At 31.9% G+C, this 19,190-nt stretch overlaps 1 long non-coding RNA gene across 1 annotated transcript in view; it reads left to right on the forward strand.

Annotated features, from left to right (window-relative positions):
* Window positions 1–608, forward strand: part of LOC142330597 (uncharacterized) — a 93,416-nt gene extending 92,808 nt beyond the window's left edge. Inside the window, exon 3 of the long non-coding RNA XR_012757816.1 lies at window positions 550–608. This is a non-coding gene — a long non-coding RNA (uncharacterized LOC142330597). The remainder of the gene's footprint in view (window positions 1–549) is intronic.
* The last annotated feature ends 18,582 nt before the right edge of the window (window positions 609–19,190 follow it).

Raw genomic sequence — 19,190 nt, forward strand, 5'->3', positions numbered from 1 at the left:
TTTTAAATGCTGAACATTTTATTTCAATCTACGTTATCAAATGCTTTTTCTAGTTCTATAAATGCCAAGTATATTGGTTTGTTTTTCTTTAATCTTCCTTCTACTATTTATGTGACTGTTAAAATAAGATCTGAACGCTAATAAAGGAAATTTTTACTCTATCCTAATATTTTAGGTAAGATTGTAGAATTAATAATTGTATAAATATTTGACGTTAATAAAAATTAATATTTTAGGGATTTTGTAATTGTCTACTTTATTAAAGAATTGGAGGATCGTATCTCACTTTCAAATGAAATAAGTTTCAATGAAGTACAGCAAAAAATGTGTATATGTAATTTAATAGGCGTAAAAGGAAGTCATGTGGTTTCCACATCAGATTTTTATTAATTGTTTGAAACATAAATTACGTCTAAAACTAAAATTTGTGTTTTTATCACAGTATAATGTAATAAAATGATGTTTATATTATGTATTTATATATTTATTTCTTCTTTATAATATATATATATTTATGTAATTTTTTATATTTTATTATTCTGTTCACAGGTGAGTGAAATAAGGAATTTAATATGAAAATCTCTTTGGAAATTCTGGTGTTTTTCTGTAAGTTTGTTATACATTACGTACTTACAATGAAATGTTTCATGTTAAAAAAAAATCATAAGTGTTTTTTTTTTAATAAGTTTTAGTTGAATTACTAAACATTTGTGTAACTAAAATTTTTCGAGGTGGTCGTCTATTCAGTAGTTTTTTATTGTAATTTGATGCATGGAGAATTCTATAAAAAAATTTGTTGAATAACCAATTAAATTCTTTTTTATAACTTGCTTTAAAATTTTTTAATTGCTCATTATATAATTAAAAACAAAATCAATTCGTAATGACATCATAATAACAATAAAAAAAATTTAAAAAAATGATATTTCTTGTTAGCCGTCAGTCCTTCAACATGAAGAAGATTAAACGGCTTTGATGACGGAAAGGAAATTAAGAAAGAGGTCATATTAAAAATAGAGTAGTGTGACGGAAGGGTCCCTATGGTTCAACGTCCGCAGTAGCGACCGCGCGTCTATATTAAACACTCCTACAAAATACATAAGTTATTTAACTGTGATAATTCTTTTACATATTTATCTTAGGTTTGTTAGATTTAATAGTAAGCAGCCTCGTCCTATCATTTACCGCTTCACTTATGAGGCAAGCATACATTCAAATATTCTTACCATAATAAGGACTAACAATATCCTTGTCGTCCTTGTTCGATTTTCCTTTCAAGTCTTTTTTTACGATTGTTATTTTTTTTTTTAACATCTTTTATTAAGTATCATCAAACGATGAAGTAATAAACTGGATTTAATTCTACTTATGTGTTTACGACGAAGTATTAATTTATGTGTTCGGATTTATTTATTTATTTCATTTTTTACGCGTAAATTTTTAATGAACTATACGCTATGATTATAAATACAACGTCAAATTATATAACATTTTCATGTAATAGTAAGTTATTTATAGAAACTGGTTTATATTAAACCTACTATTACAATACTTTGTTAATGTTTTACTAATATTCGTTGCGTAACACGCAGGTGCGTGCGCATGTACACTCTAGTCATCTATTAGTATAAAAATGAAGTTTGTATGTCGTCTATACTGCATTGAATAGATTTTTTCACAATATTTTTATGTTTTTTATGTAAGTCAAGTAAATTTGATAGTCCAATTTTTCTTTTTAATCTAGTGAACGATGCAAATTAATTCTTATTTTAAAATATTTACAGGGAAGCTCACCTACTTTTGATGTAAAAACTTTTTTTTCGCATTTAATTGTTTAGAATTGACTTTATAAAGAAATAAAATAGCTATAGTACTAGGATAAAAATTAAACCGTTTGGCTGGGCCCTGTCATTCAGCTACATAGAAGCAACGTTTTGTTCTCTAATCGTTCGCGCTATAAGTCATACATTAGTTTATTTTGTATCCGCACGGGTAGTGCAGGATTATTTGTCAATTAATTTTTAACGTAAATTATTATGTTTACTATAATTATCATAGTATGTATATATGTTAACTGTCAAAGTTTAGATAGCTCAGTTGTGAGCACGGTGGAGATGAAACGCTGGACCGGCGCCTGGAATCTTGTACCTATGACATCCTGTCGCGGTACACTACATCCTCTAGTTACTTTTAACACTAACTGAGACACTACTAATATTACTTCAGAAACTACTATCCTAAATAAAACTGCTGTACATTTAAGTATTACGCATTTTAAGGATTAATGTGTCCTTTATTGTACATATTTAATGAATTTTACTTATTTTTTTTTTTTTACAGTGTGTACAGCGATTTATGAAAACAGTTGCGTAATTTGACTAAAGAATTTTTTCGTGATTTTATGCTTTCAGGATTTTATTCTAATTTTTCATTTATCTACGGAAATTTTTATAACCTTTTTCATTGTAAAAAAATTTACTGGAACATTTTTTAAATTTATTTTTGTTTATATAAGAACGTAAGAAAATAGATTGATAAGTAAGCGTATTAGAATATATTACTGGAGAAGAAATTAGATCTTAATCTTTATGTATAACTAAGTCCAACCACGTTACGTTTACGATAAAGGGGAAGAACTGTAAACCTAGTAAAGGCAGTTTAATTATATACAGATTTGAATAATAGATCGTGGATACCGGTGTTCTTTGGTGGTTGGGTTTCGATTAACCATACTTCTCAAAACGGTCCTCCTGAGACAGTACAATACTACTCTTCATTTACATTCATACACATCATCCTCTGAAATAATACCTTACGGTGGTTCCGGAGGTTAAACAGAAAGAGAGAGTAGTGTAAAAGCATTTCGAATACTTGCCTCACCTCCACCAACCCAATTTCAAAACAAAAAGGTTTGAATGTTTAATATTTTAAAATTTTTAAGCGATGAAGAAGCTGGAAGAAGCACGTATGTGTGTGTGTGTGTGTGTGTGTGTGTTTCATTCCAAACTGTCCACGAGTTCACTTTGATGACGTCGATAGTCCACTCTTTAACAGGGTTCGGTCCCTGAGTTTACATTTAGATCGTCGCATGACACGGAGGACCACGTAAGGGAGAAACGAAAGCAACTTCACACAAAAAAGGATGTTCTGGCTTCTAAGGGTTCTTAGCTTTCTCTGTTCACGAGATATTACTATACCAGGCGTTCTTAAATCCAGTTTGAACCTAAGGCAATTCAACTACGGAGCACTATTAGTAATAGCGATGTCGATATCATTCAGCGGTTTTAGAGCAAGACACTAAGGAACATAGCGCAGCTGCGGTTGTATATGAGGAATAACGAGATTCACGGGCATTACTGTGTCCCATTTGTCCTTGAAGAGATTGGACTTTGAACTCGAAGTACATATCTCGACTGAATTCGCTTACTAATCATCTTCCTTTAAATTTACTGGATAATGGAGGTTATATCAGATGTCACAAAATGCTCCACGTATTGGACCTAGGTGACGGATATTGATTTTAAAGTTGATGTGCCTATTTGGACAGTTTTACGTTATTAATCCACCAGGTTCGAGAGTTAAGGTTCAAGTCCTAGTAAAGGCAGTTACTTTTATACGGATTTGAATTCTAGATCGTGGATACCGGTGTTCTTTGGTGGTTGGGTTTTCAATTAACCACACATCTCAGGAATGGTCGACCTGAAACTGTACAAGACTACACTTGAATTCATACATATCATCCTCTGAAGTAACACCTTACGATGGTTCCGGAGGATAAACAGAAAATAAAAACACACCGGGTTGGTCTAGTGGTGAACCCGTCATCACAAATCAGTTGATTTTGAAGTCGACTGTTTTAAGGTTCAAATCCTAGTAAAGGCAGTTAGTTACTTTTATACGGATTTGAATGCAAGATCGTGGATACCGGTTTTCTTTGGTGGTCGGGTTTCAATTAACCACACATCTCAGGAACGGTCGACCTGTGACTGTACAAGACTACATTTCATTTGCTTTCGTACATGTCATCCTCTGAAGTAATACGGTGGTTTGGGAGGGTAAACAGGAAAAAAAAGTTTATTAGCAAGGCTAGTCTGTGTAATGACTCATTATTTATCTGTCCGTCTTCTGGGATTGTTCTTTCTTTTTAACCCAATGTCTTCTGTTTATCTGTAGTTCGTTACAATCTCATATCTTTCTTACCGAAAATAATCAATCGGCCTTATCGACGATTTTATTGTTTGACGAGTGGGTGAAGACGCTACCTGTAAGGCAACTATTTGAAGCGAGTTATAGATCCTAACAGTGAGGAAGACGTGTGTCTCGGATTGAGTATAATTAATACGTTTTACGATTTATTATTATTCCTTATTTGTGTTATTTACTAACTGGACTCGTTTTAAAATTATGTTTTTTCAACTCAGTTTGCTATCAGTTACTTATGTATTATTTGTTTGTTGTTTAATCTTAAATAATATGTTTGGATGATCCTCTTTCGTGCCATAGTGTGTTATATGATTTACTTATGATTCCAATTCGGGAAAGCAATGGTAAATAAATAAAAAAAAATATATATATATATATATATATATATCTACGTAAATATTGCAAAAAATCAGCAGCACCTTTGCTGTTTTTTTTTTTTTTTAATTTATAATTTCTTTCTTTAAGATGAATTTATTATTCGTATAATTCTTTCTTTTTTTTTTTTGTTTACTTCATCAATAGCCAGCTTATGCGTAAGATTATAAAATAGAAACGGGTGTTAAGTATAAAAAATTCCATGCCCGATCGGAATTCGAACCCAGGACTTGAGTGAACGGGTGAGATACTATCACTCACCACGGAGAATGGCGGTATAGTAGATAAGTTAATTTAATAATTAGACAATACGCGTAATAAAATCTTCCCGGTTAAAGTCTATTAACTTTATTGGCAAATAGAAAGCGGATAAAAAATGTTATACTTGTGTAATTCGTGAACCATACATTTTGTTTTATTTATTTTCTCTTAAACTTACTAACTAATTTTATTTTATTTTATTATTATTACTTTTTAATAGAAATTAAGAATACAGTTTGAGTATTATTGATAAACTGTTAGTAATCCTGAAACTAATTTCTACAGTAATTTTTTCTTTAATTTTAGTGCGTGCGCTACCCTTTTAACATACCAGATGCGTATAAATTTGTAACAAGAAAATATATAAAAAATACAGATTTTGTTTTAAATTTATATTCACTAATATTAAATTATACTTTCAACGTTGGAAATCTATTACAGAATTTTTAAGTGTTATTTTACGGACTTCTGTGTTATTTAACTGACAGGTATATTTACTGACCGTGTATGACGTGCGTGTAAAACATTTATATTTTTCTCGTTTTCGTAGAGTATTCTCTTATTATTCTAGATAAGCTACGTTTATAATAATTAATATTTATGAGGCGCCTAAGATTCTTTTAAATGATTTATGTACCGGAATTGTTAACAAGGGCTCATTGAATAATTGCCGCGTAATTTTAATTATTGTTTTTAACAACAAAATAGATAAATACAAGCACGTATAATGTATCTGTTATTTGTAACGATTTCACTCTTAACCTGTTGTTAGTAACGCTATATCTTTATTGATAAATATTAAGACTCTTTTTATAATAACACTAAAAGATCAAGGATTCTCTCATATTATATTATTACCCAACTAGTCATTAAGATTGTATCAGACAGAAAAAAAGTCGGTTTTATTAAATTAGAAATAATTACTTTTTTATTTGTAATTTTATAAAGATCCTTGCACCGATAGGTACGGGTTTTTTTTAATGTCACTCTAGTTCGACTAAAAATTCACTTTTACTTAACAACTCATCCGGGACTTTTTTTTTAATTTTTAAAAAAACTTTTTTTTTAATTTAAAAAATGAAGAGTGTGTTGTATTTCATGTGTTCAAGGTGTTATGTCGATTGAGATTGTAGTGAACCAGTGCCTAGCTAAAATATGTCATGTCTACATATAAATCAGAATTAGCAGGAACCATGGACAATCCTAGATATACCAGTACCTTTTTTATTTTATTAAAAAAAATAAAAAAACTATAAAAATCTATTATGAATACGGAGATTATGTATAAGTTTATTTTTTCCAATTACAATTTATTTACACCTCCTTAGGCAAAGTTAGTCTATTTCGGTTAATTGTTTTACATAGAAAAATACTTAATAACTTTTAACTTCGCGCATTTTTAAATGACATTTTAAATTTTTAAATGCATAATATTCCTCAGTCCTAATATTATTTAAATAATGCATTTAAAATTTAAAAAGAAATGAATTTTGCATTCGTTCAATAATAGGTTGTAATTTCTGTAAATGAACAAAAGTACAAGTACGGTATTTGTACTGAAATTAGATAGTTCAGTGCTGCTACCTACCGAGTAAAAATAGAGTCTCAATTTTATTAAAACTATATTGTACATTAAAGAAATTAAAAACGACCATTTAGTAAATTTTGTAAGATTTACTTTATAAAATTTTTAAAATAAAGAAATTTTAGAAAATTAATTTATAACCGATAAAAATCTTTTTATTTTTAACAAAATTTAAAGTAAATGATTACGGTATTATGAATAAACCCGTACATCCAAGGTTATGATTTTTCTCAATATGTTATATTTTCGCAGACCGTAAAACTAGAGAAGCAGTGTTTAAAAATCGCTTCTTAACTTGTGTTTAATAATAATTATAATTTATTCGTTAAGTAATGCGTGATAAGAATTTCATTTCGTTAAATTAAAATCATCAAAAATCGAAAAGGTACTAATTACAATCGTATAGTGTTACTATTTACAGAGTAAAAATAATAAATTGAACGTTACTAAATTTAAGCTACAATTTTTGTAAATTTTAAATAATTTTTATTATTTAGAGATGGAATTAATTCGTTTAAATTTATTTTCACACCGGAAGACGACGTATTTATTTTATTGGTAAAATTTTTACGAGTTTCATTTACGGAAAAATCGCCTAATAGAGAAAGCCGATTAGAATTTCATAATGTACAGAGTAGCCGCAAATAACTGTTTTGTTATTAAACTAGTTAATATCTTTAAGTTGAAAAGCTCTCGATGAAGGCTCATTACTGCAGTTAAGAAAAAACCCAAAATCCATTTTTTTTGTTGATTTTGGGCTTTTTTGGACGATTTTGTAAACAGTCAATCAAAAGGGGAGGTACACAACTAGGTGTTAGAACAGTCCTAGATCCAAAATTTCAACATCCTATGGCTTATCGTTTTTAAGTTACGCGAGATACATATATCCCAATCCCCGTAGGGGAAGAGATCCACTTTGTGACGATTCCGGTTGTCACACCACCACCCTCGTTCCTAGCCCTGAAGGGCTTTAACAGGAGTCGTATACAGACCCTCTAGCTGATTACCCCTCAGTAATAAGCCACGCCTCAGTCGGGGTACCTACATACAGACGTAACGACGAAAGTAGTCAAAATGGATTCAGGGATGGTCAAAATGGATAATTCCGTTGAAATCCGGAAACCTAAATTATTTTCCATCACGGTATATCCTTTACTTTGTACAAGGAAGTAAAAATGTGAGCACATACTACAGCAAACCAACGCGTCGTGCTTTTTTAATGGGGAGTTAAACTATTGTACAGTTTTATAAATTTGTATTTTTTAAACTTAAATTGTTGAATATAAAATCGATAACTCATCTTTAATTGTATTAATTAAATTGCTCGACACAAGATAATGTTTCAAAACATTATCTTGTGGGAGGTTCTGGCAACAAGCTGTCTTCTTAATTTTTTTTTTTTTTTTACATGTTTACATTTTGGAATCAAGGCTTCAGTTCCAATTAAACAACCTTTTTTTTTACATAATTCACATACTTAGTTTTAAACCAGTTCTTAACCGTGTATTTTTTATCTTTACCTCTTCCATATTAGCTCTATCCGACTTAAATATCCGGTTTTTATGGCGGGAAGCGAAAGACTTTATGTTTTTACTAAATCTTGATTTGTATATTTTTATGAGTTTGTACAAATCGGGTTTTAACAATTTCTCGTTGAAGTGTACATATTGTTTTTCAACTACGTATCGCATCTGCTTTCTGCTATTATCGTCGAGTGATTTGTCCTATTGTACATTCCAGTACGAAACGTTATCTAAAACCACAACCAATTTACTTTAACAGATTAAATTTTAGCCTTTTTTATATCCGCTTAATAATGTAAATCTTTCTATTACAATGAACTCTATCGTTATTATTCGATCGCCACATTACTAAATCATTAGGTATAAATCCGTTTTCACCTCCATTATAAACAAGTTACTTTCCTTTCGATGTAGGTTTATGCGATGCTTGACTTCTATCGTCAGACCACGATCTGCCGCTTCCATAGGAAAAAAGCGCATGCTATTCATCCATATAAATGACCGGTCATCTTTCTTCTTTATATTTTATAATTTTCCTAAAATAAATTAATTCTGTTTTCGGATGTAGAAGTTTTTGTCGAAGAAAATATTTTTTCCATTATTTCCGATTTTTTTCCGCTTGAATCCGATTTCCTGCAGTATTACTCACAAAATACAGTAGTCCCAGCCTTATGTATGAAAGTAGGCAGAAATTAAATTATATTATTCAAACAGCGTGTATATTGTTTGCTTACCACATCCGCTTAGCTGTTTTCTAGTTCATTGGCATCCTAAAGCTGTATTCCTATAAAAATAATATAAATTAAATCTTAAACATTCTGTAAAAAAAAATAAATCTTGTAAATATTCTCTAAACGTGATTAAAAAACTTCGTTTATTATACTTTTACGCACGTTTCTGAGACTGATGTCTAAAAGTAAAGATGTTGAAACCTTTATGAATTATAATCAATTTTGAAATAAAAAAATCATAAATAACATTATAAAGTAAAATTTAACGCGCGCGCACACACACACACACATACATACATATACATACATATATATATATATATACATAGAGTAATTGGTTTTTACAACAATTTCGTTTTTTCTTTTTAGTTTTTTAAAATTGGTGTAGTTCTCTCTTTTTATTAGGTTATTTTTTTTTTTTTTTTTTTTGTCTTCAGTCATTTGACTGGTTTGATGCAGCTCTCCAAGATTCCTTATCTAGAGCTAGTCGTTTCATTTCAGTATACCCTCTACATCCTACATCCCCAACAATTTGTTTTACATACTCCAAACGTGGCCTGCCTACACAATTTTTCCCTTCTTCCTGTCCTTCCAATATTAAAGCGACTATTCCAGGATGCCTTAGTATGTGGCCTATAAGTCTGTCTCTTCTTTTAACTATATTTTTCCAAATGCTTCTTTCTTCATCTATTTGCCGCAATACCTCTTCATTTGTCACTTTATCCACCCATCTGATTTTTAACATTCTCCTATAGCACCGCATTTCAAAAGCTTCTAATCTTTTCTTCTCAGATATTCCGATTGTCCAAGTTTCACTTCCATATAAAGCGACACTCCAAACATACACTTTCAAAAATGTTTTCCTGATGTTTAAATTAATTTTTGATGTAAACAAATTATATTTCTTACTGAAGGCTCGTTTAGCTTGTGCTATTCGGCATTTTATATCGCTCCTGCTTCGTCCATCTTTAGTAATTTTACTTCCCAAATAACAAAATTCTTCTACCTCCATAATCTTTTCTCCTCCTATTTTCACATTCAGTGGTCCATCTTTGTTATTTCTACTACATTTCATTACTTTTGTTTTGTTCTTATTTATTTTCATGCGATAGTTCTTGCGTAGGACTTCATCTATGCCGTTCATTGTTTCTTCTAAATCCTTTTTACTCTCGGCTAGAATTACTATATCATCAGCAAATCGTAGCATCTTTATCTTTTCACCTTGTACTGTTACTCCGAATCTAAATTGTTCTTTCACATCATTAACTGCTAGTTCCATGTAAAGATTAAAAAGTAACGGAGATAGGGAACATCCTTGTCGGACTCGCTTTCTTATTATGGCTTCTTTCTTATGTTCTTCAATTGTTATTGTTGCTGTTTGGTTCCTGTACATGTTAGCAATTGTTCTTCTATCTCTGTATTTGAACCCTAATTTTTTTAAAACGCTGAACATTATATTCCAATCTACGTTATCGAAAGCCTTTTCTAGGTCTATAAACGCCAAGTATGTTGGTTTGTTTTTCTTTAATCTTCCTTCTACTATTAATCTGAGGCCTAAAATTGCTTCCCTTGTCCCTATACTTTTTCTGAAACCAAATTGGTCTTCTCCTAACACTTCTTCCACTCTCCTCTCAATTCTTCTGTATAAAATTCTAGTTAAGATTTTTGATGCATGACTAGTTAAACTAATTGTTTTATATTCTTCACATTTATCTGCCCCTGCTTTCTTTGGTATCATAACTATAACACTTTTTTTGAAGTCTGATGGAAATTCCCCTTTTTATAAATATTACACACCAGTTTGTATAATCTATCAATCGCTTCCTCACCTGCACTGCGCAGTAATTCTACAGGTATTCCGTCTATTCCAGGAGCCTTTCTGCCATTTAAATCTTTTAATGCTCTCCTAAATTCAGATCTCAGTATAGTTTCTCCCATTTCATCCTCCTCAACTTCCTCTTCTTCCTCTATAACACCATTTTCTAATTCATTTCCTCCGTATATAGGTTATTTTATAAATTAAATTACCACAACAATTTTCAAAATATATTTCCAAGTAATTTCGCAGCCGTTACTCCATCATCAGGGATTTCTTATAAGATGTTATATCAAAATTAAAATGTATAATTATTTAAAATAAACATTTTTACGTTTATAATAGTAGTCGGTCATCATAAAATAAAAATAATTTGATGTCAATAAGACTGTAACGTCATGTCCGTGAGATGTTTACGACTATTATGAAATACAATATATTATGAATATATATTACGAAATACAATTGTAGTATTGAGTCTTTTGCGCACGAGGTAGCGTTAGCGTATTCAGGCAAAAATGGAGGAAGAACGGCTGTAAGCAGACATGACATGGACAATGATTAAACATCCATCACTGAAAAGCGTTAAACCGTTTTGAGAAAGCCGGCTACAAAAATAAGCCAGTTACTTTTCAGTAGATTCGCAGAATTTACTGAAACGTAACTGGCAGCAGTTTCTGAAGCGGTTGATCGCGAGTGATAAAATGTGGATAACCTACGACAACAATGTGCGAAAAAGATCGCGGTCGAATCGACGAGAAGCTTCACAGTCTGTGGCAAAGCCCACATTGACGCCCAGGAAGGTTATGCTGTGCGTTTAATGGGATCGGAAGGGCATCGTACATTGTTAGCAGACAGAACGATACTGTACTGTCTATATTTAGCGCGATTGCACCTACAAATTCAAAAGAAACGGCCTGTACCGGTCAACAGAAAGGATATCGTACACCGCGCTGACAACGCCAGATCGCATACCTCTTTAACGATCCATCACAAATCGTAATAACTTGATCGGGAGGTTAATGCATCCACCCATATTTGGTAAAATTTGGTTTGCTCGCCATTTCTCCCGCCACTACCCCATTCGATCGCCCTAAAGCATAAGACCGAGAATGTCTGTGCCACAAACGGCTACTGAGCCTTTAGCGACCAGTATCCTAAATAGCTCTTAGAACTTACCTAACAGCGTTAGTGAACTAAGCGTGGTGCCATACACCACCGGCTTACGTGTCCCAACCGCCCTCACTTGTCATATATTTACTAAAATGGGTAGGCGCAACCCGTTAACTACTAAAAATATATATGACATCCATAATAAAATTTATTTCGTTTAGGCAGCAATTCGCTGCCAAGCCGAGGTCGTTGAGCCTAAGTCGCCTAGGTTGTTGAATGCCAGCAAGTACCTGTCCACTATATTAAAGCGCTTAGAGCCTTAATTGGCTGCTGGTCAGCCGCATATCTCTAGGTTAGCTTCCCACAGCAATGCGGAAGGAGTCTTTCCCTTAAGTCAACTATTGAATGTCGATTGAACATAGCAACCCCATCAAGGAACTCCCACACGGTCCGACAATGCGGCTCTCGCCACATTCACTCGCTGCTTGTAAGCAGCCAATTTTCAGCCACTTTTACCTCTAAGTTCCAGGGTGGCCCGATGTCTGTTCCCCCCCAAGAGCAGGGTAGTCAAACATCAGGTGTTCATTTGACTGGACTTCCCCGCAGACGCACAGTTCATCAGATGCCAGGCGGAAGCGAAACAGATATCGGTTCAAATTGACACGGTGCATTCGCCCATATAGCCCGGACCTGGCACCGTCAACTAACATATTTGTTTCAGTCTCTGCAGAACTTCCGGAACGGTATTAAATTAGTTTCAAAATAAGCAGGCCTGTAATGACTACGTGTCACAATTTTTTGACCGGAAACTGCAGTAGTTGTACGGCGAAAGGATTATGATGTTGCCGGAAAAATGGTTGAAGGTCATCGAAAAAAATGGTGCATATGTGTGGTCTCGTAATGTTATTTTGTAATAGTCGTAAATTTTTTTGACCTCCAATATATTTTTTTTTGTATTAAGAGGATTAAAACGTATTAAATTTGTGCGCGCGCACGTGCTCGCGTTTGTGTATACTCGGATATAAAAAATGTCCAGTATAAATACTACTGCTAATGCCACTTAAAAATCTTCTTTTATTATGGTGCTATTTAATCTGATCACAAATACCACTTCTTTTAAATTTTTGAATAAATGTAATAAATACATGAAAAAACTGGAGGACCTTCATTAATACCTACAACTTTATTGTGTTATTTTATAGATTGCATAAATTTATTTCAATTCAGACGAAGAAATTTTTTTCTATGAAAAAAATATATTAAATTAAATAGTTTAAAAAGGTCTTGGCGCTTATTACATTACACAGTAGAATTTTAAATAATTTAATTCTTCGTTTTTATAATTTTTTGTTTGATTTCTTTATGGAAATTATCACAATTAGAATTTTAATATGTTGATTAACATTGAAAAAATCAAGGTTATGAAAAATTCATAATGTATTCAATATAATTTTTACTTTTTTATTTTCGGCTTGCAGTAACAAGTAAGCCGTACATTATTGTTTTTTTTTTCTTTATTTTCAAATGTGGCATATTTATAACCAAAAGATTTATTGTTCGCCTGTTTACTACTTGCCAATGATGAATTAAATACGACTAAGTAACATTTTTATTTTTTTAATAACTAAATTACCGGATAAAAGGAGTTAATTAATAAGAATTATTTGAAAAAGGAATTTTTTCTTTTTGTTCATTGAATTAAAAATAATTTCTGTTATTTAATTTTTATTTTTTAAAATCGGAGAATATATATATATATACTAGAAAAATGGCTGGCCTATGGCTCGCCAGGAAAATGTTTCACGGTTATGTTTCACTACACATGAGTTTGTTAAATGTTTTTGTCAATTACAGCTAAATAACGTTCATGAATTTAGCGTACTAGCAACAAAAACTTTTACAACGAAAAAATCTTGACCATTTTTATCCGTTTCATGAGTTGTGATTTTTTAACCAAGTACTAACCCCAATGTTTTCGATTTTATCCTCAAAACAAAATTGTAATTTTATATAAATCGTTCGTATCAAGAAGTATTAATCGATCGAACAAATGAATCGTTCGTACGCTGCGCGCAGCTGCCCAGCGCTTCCCGTTGGTCTGCTGTGAGCCAATAGCAGCTAAAATAAGATGTGATTATATACTTTTTTTTTCTTTTTTTTTTAACCTCCGAGTCCACAGTTAAGCATTACTTCAGAGGATGAGATGAATGATTTGTAGCGTGTGTGAAAATGCCATGCCTGACCGGGATTCGAACCCGGGACCTCTGGGTGAAAGGTGATAGTATATGTGATTACATACTACAAACAATGAAACCTACGCACCATCTTTTTTTATGGGAAAGATACGTGTATATATTAATAAATTGTCTTCTTATATATAAATTTTTCTAAGAAAATGATATTATGATATATATAATTACTTGTATTTAACTGAATTTAAAAAAATCAATACTGTTCGCAAATATGCAATTTTTTTTTTACAAAAAAAAGACTTAATTTTTAAAAAAAATACGTTCGTTAAAAAAAATTATTAAAATTTATGATTTTTTAATGAAAGAATTTTCTGAAAATAATTAAATAAATGCGATGAAAAGAAGTTGATGAATTAAATATTACGATACGGAAATACCAATATGAGGTACAAATAAGAGAATTCAGTTATTTAGGTAGTAAAATTACAAAGGATGGATAATGTAATGCAGATATAAAAAGCAGATTGACACAAGTAAGGAAAGTTTTCATGTAGAATAAGAAATTTGCAACTACTATATACAGATTTTAGATTAGGAAAGAAAATTTTGGAAGTATTTCTGTGTTTTTTGGTAGCGAAAAATGGGAAAAAGTAAAAAATAAAGCAAAAGAACGCGTTATAAAAGTAAATGTTGAAAATCAGGTGGGTTAATAAAATTCGAAATAATGTTGTCATTGGTTTAGCGATGGACGAATGTAAGGAAGGTAAAAACAGTAGACGGTAACATATAAAATAAATGATTTAAAATGCAGGATGTAGTAAATATGATGTATTTATAAAATTATTACAGAACTAGCCGGTCCGTCTAACGGAAACCTGGACCCTCGGGGCTCAGGTCTACCTAGGTGAATCCCGGAGACAACTCAGGGGAACCTGAGTAAACCAAGGGATCTACCTCTTGGCCACAGAGCCCGCCGCTTGCATTCCCAGTTTGCCAGGGAGGTCGGTTCCCTGGACAACCGTTGAGCTCGCTTCGGTCGCCATTCCTGTCCACCCAGAAGACTCCGCCGCCTGACCCTCGCACTGCAAGTTATCTTCATAGTTTTGAGAATAATATTTCTATTTCTCTAATAAAAATATAGAAAAGGCAAAAAAAACTTATAATTAAAAAAAAAACAAATAAATAATAAGATAAATAATAATTAATAAGATAATAATAATAATAAATAATAAATAATAAGATAAATAAGTAACTACGGTAACTAAAGTACACGACTCTTTGACGACGAAAAATTCATAACTTATTTCTTTCCCGTGGTGATAGAAATATAACAATGAAGTAAACGGATTAATCTATTTTTTCGTAATGAATATCTTTAATTCACAACCTCCCCCTCCTTGGAGGCGAAGAAGTTATGATTATTTTTAATACCTTAACATTCAAGGTATAAAAAACACTTTATATAAAAAAAAAGTGTTATAGTAATGATACCAAACAAAGCAGGGGCAGATAAATGTGAAGAATACAGAACAATTAGTTTAACTAGTCACGCATCAAAAATCTTAACTAGAATTCTATACAGAAGAATTGAGAGGAGAGTGGAAGAAGTTATAGGAGAAGACCAATTTGGTTTCAGGAAACGTATAGGGACAAGGGAAGCGATTTTAGGCCTCAGATTAATAGTAGAAGGAAGATTAAAGAAAAACAAACCGACATACTTGGCGTTTATAGACCTAGAAAAGGCATTCGATAACGTAGACTGGAATAAAATGTTCAGCATTTAAAAAAAATTAGGGTTCAAATACAGAGATAGAAGAACAATTGCTAACATGTACAGGAACCAAACAGCAACAGTAACAATCGAAGAACATAAGAAAGAAGCCGTAATAAGAAAGGGAGTCCGACAAGGATGTTCCCTATCTCCGTTACTTTTTAATCTTTACATGGAACTAGCAGTTAACGATGTTAAAGAACAATTTAGATTCGGAGTAACAGTACAAGGTGAAAAGATGCTACGATTTGCCGATGATATAGTAATTCTAGCCGAGAGTAAAAAGGATTTAGAAGAAACAATGAACGGCATAGATGAAGTCCTACGCAAGAACTATCACGTGAAAATAAACAAGAATAAAACAAATGTAATGAAATGTAGTAGAAATAACAAAGATGGACCACTGAATGTGAAAATAGGAGGAGAAAAGATTATGGAGGTAGAAGAATTTTGTTATTTGGGAAGTAGAATTACTAAAGATGGACGAAGCAGGAGCGATATAAAATGCCGAATAGCAAAAGCTAAACGAGCCTTCAGTAAGAAATATAATTTGTTTACATCAAAAATGAATTTAAATGTCAGGAAAAGATTTTTTAAAGTGTATGTTTGGAGTGTCGTTTTATATGGAAGTGAAACTTGGACGATCGGAGTATCTGAGAAGAAAAGATTAGAAGCTTTTGAAATGCGGTGCTATAGGAGAATGTTAAAAATCAGACGGGTGGATAAAGTGACAAGTGAAGAGGTATTGGGCAAATAGATGAAGAAAGAAGCTTTTGGAAAAATATAGTTAAAAGAAGAGACAGACTTATAGGCCACATATTAAGGCATCCTGGAATAGTCGCTTTAATATTGGAAGGACAGGTAGAAGGAAAAAATTGTGTAGGCGGGCCACGTTTGGAATATGTAAAACAAATTGTTAGGGATGTAGGATGTAGAGGGTATACTGAAATGAAACGACTAGCACTAGATAGAGAATCTTGGAGAGCTGCATCAAACCAGTCAAATGACTGAAGAAAAAAAAAAACATTCAAGGTAGCTAGGACTAAGTCGATGGCTTAAAGCTTTCCCTGGGACAACACGATGTATCCTGCAAATTTGAAAGTAATCGGTCGGTTGGTTCTCGCGTGATACGATAACAAAGACAAATGTTATTTATTTATATATATATATAAACACACACACACATTTCTGAATAACCGTGATCTGTTATATCGAGAATATACCTGACGCATTGAAAAGTTAGCCTTCAACTTACTAACAAATACCCCGTTGAATTTTGAAAATCGTACGACTGTTTGCAGAGATATTGTTAGCAGCTCATTGTACCTTTCAAAACAGCGACCTAGGGGCATCCCGTTTGTTACCAGTTGATGATGTTGATTGGTCTAGGCTTTCACGAGGTTTTCGCATTCCTCACCACTCTAGCATAACACGTAGTTCCCGTGGGGACAATCATAGCTAAAAATGATTAAAACTAGATTACGTATTGTTAAACAGCTGTTCACATTGAATAAAACAAATTAATAATCAATATAACCGTTAATAATTATCTAATTGTTTTTAATTATTCTACTTCTAATTATCATCTGTTTTAATCATTTTACCGGCTATTTTAATGAATAAAAAAATGCGGTTTATCTAAAATTGATATTTTTTTGAAAGCCGTCATTTTGTTTTTATAAAACCTTAAAGGCTGAAGTTTTCGCAGAACATTTTTAGAACCTTTGTTAAAAGGCTGTAAAATTCAATTGAATCGGTGAGGGATTGGGCGAGTGATACTAAACCATAAGCGTATTCCTGTTCGCGGGACATTCTGTATATATAAATAACAACTTTCCATTCGATAACCGATGTGTAAGTATAAAATTAATATTTAATTTCTGTTTAAATCTCACGGAATTTTAATAAATTATTTAATTAATTTTTTTTTTTTTTAATATTATCGCAAGGTATGTTTTTGTTAAGCAAAATCGTCTGTTGTATTTTCGTAATTAAAGTGAAATAATAGAAATATTAACTTCAGTTTTTAATAGAGTAGGAAAAAAGTAAAACGAATAATATTGGCAACACTGCCTTTAATAAAATTCAGTACTATAAATATTATAATAAAATAGTAATAATAATTATAACAATAACCACACCCTTTAAAAAACTGACAAGACAGGTTCTGTGCAACCTCAGCCTTGGAATTGTGATCCAATTATTTATCTGTAGTTTAGTTCCCGCTAACTTCGCACTACATTTATTTAGCGCACACATAGAAAAAACCAGATAACGTTATGAGTTTTAAATTTTAATGCCTTTACTTTTATTCGCTTGTATTTTTAATTCTTGAATTATACAATAGAACCGACTTAGTCTCCTTGCTTACAATCTTGTATGAATGCTCAGACATTGTGCGAAACAACTTAAGTAATACGGTTCAACCTTGTTACTGTAAAGTAACAAAAAAATCGCTATGAAAAAAATTCGGTTTTCAAAAGAAGAGAAAAAAGCCGTTAATTTTATTTATCGCGGTACGTTTTTTTAACTTCACAATCAATAAGACCGATCGTAATAATTAACCAATCGATTGATTTGTGTGATATCTCCAGATATATAACGCAACTTTAATTTTTCTGGACTTGCAAGCGGTTGCCGACGCTTATTTGTATAGAAAGTAAAAGAAAAATCCAAAATGATTTTAATATATTTAACCTGTTTTTTTTTTTTTTTGTCTTCAGTCATTTGACTGGTTTGATGCAGCTGTCCAAGATTCCCTATCTAGTGCTAGTCGTTTCATTTCAGTATACCCTCTACATCCTACATCCCTAACAATTTGTTTTACATATTCCAAACGTGGCCTGCCTACACAATTTTTTCCTTCTACCTGTCCTTCCAATATTAAAGCGACTATTCCAGGATGCCTTAGTATGTGGCCTATAATTCTATCTCTTCTTTTAACTATATTTTTTCAAATGCTTCTTTCTTCATCTATTTGCCGCAATACCTCTTCATTTGTCACTTTATCCACCCGTCTGATTTTTAACATTCTCCTATAGCACCGCATTTCAAAAGCTTCTAATCTTTTCTTGTCAGAAATTTAACCTGAGGTAAACAAATTTTAATTTATACAAATAGAATCGGACTGCCAAAAAATGCATTCCTTTAAAAAATAAAATATTCACAGATCGTTTGGAGTGACAGTATATTTAGTAAAAGACAGATACAGACTATTATTTAATAACATTTTTTAGTCGCGTCCTTGGATCGCGCGGCCAGAATTTCTTGTTAATTAGACACAAAAAACAGAGTGCTGGCCACGACTTAAATAACTGATTTGGCTCGATCTCGATCTGGTTACACATTTCGTCTGACTTCAATAAAAAGCAGATTTATAAAAATATTTAATTATTTTTTATTGCCTCTATTTACATTAATTTTCTCACAATTAAATTCTCTACAAGTTTTGTTTCGCGTTTATTAGTTACTAGTTGACCCGGCAATGCTTCGCTATTGCTAGATTTGAGTATATATATATATATATATATAGATTAAATGAACACAATCGAAAGTTTGATAAAACATTAAAAAAGTGAACATTACGCAACTTCACAAAATTTAACCTTTCACTTTATCCC

This window comes from Lycorma delicatula, chromosome 9 (assembly GCF_047948215.1).
Source record: "Lycorma delicatula isolate Av1 chromosome 9, ASM4794821v1, whole genome shotgun sequence".
In the NCBI taxonomy this organism is placed as follows: Eukaryota; Metazoa; Arthropoda; class Insecta; order Hemiptera; family Fulgoridae; genus Lycorma; species Lycorma delicatula.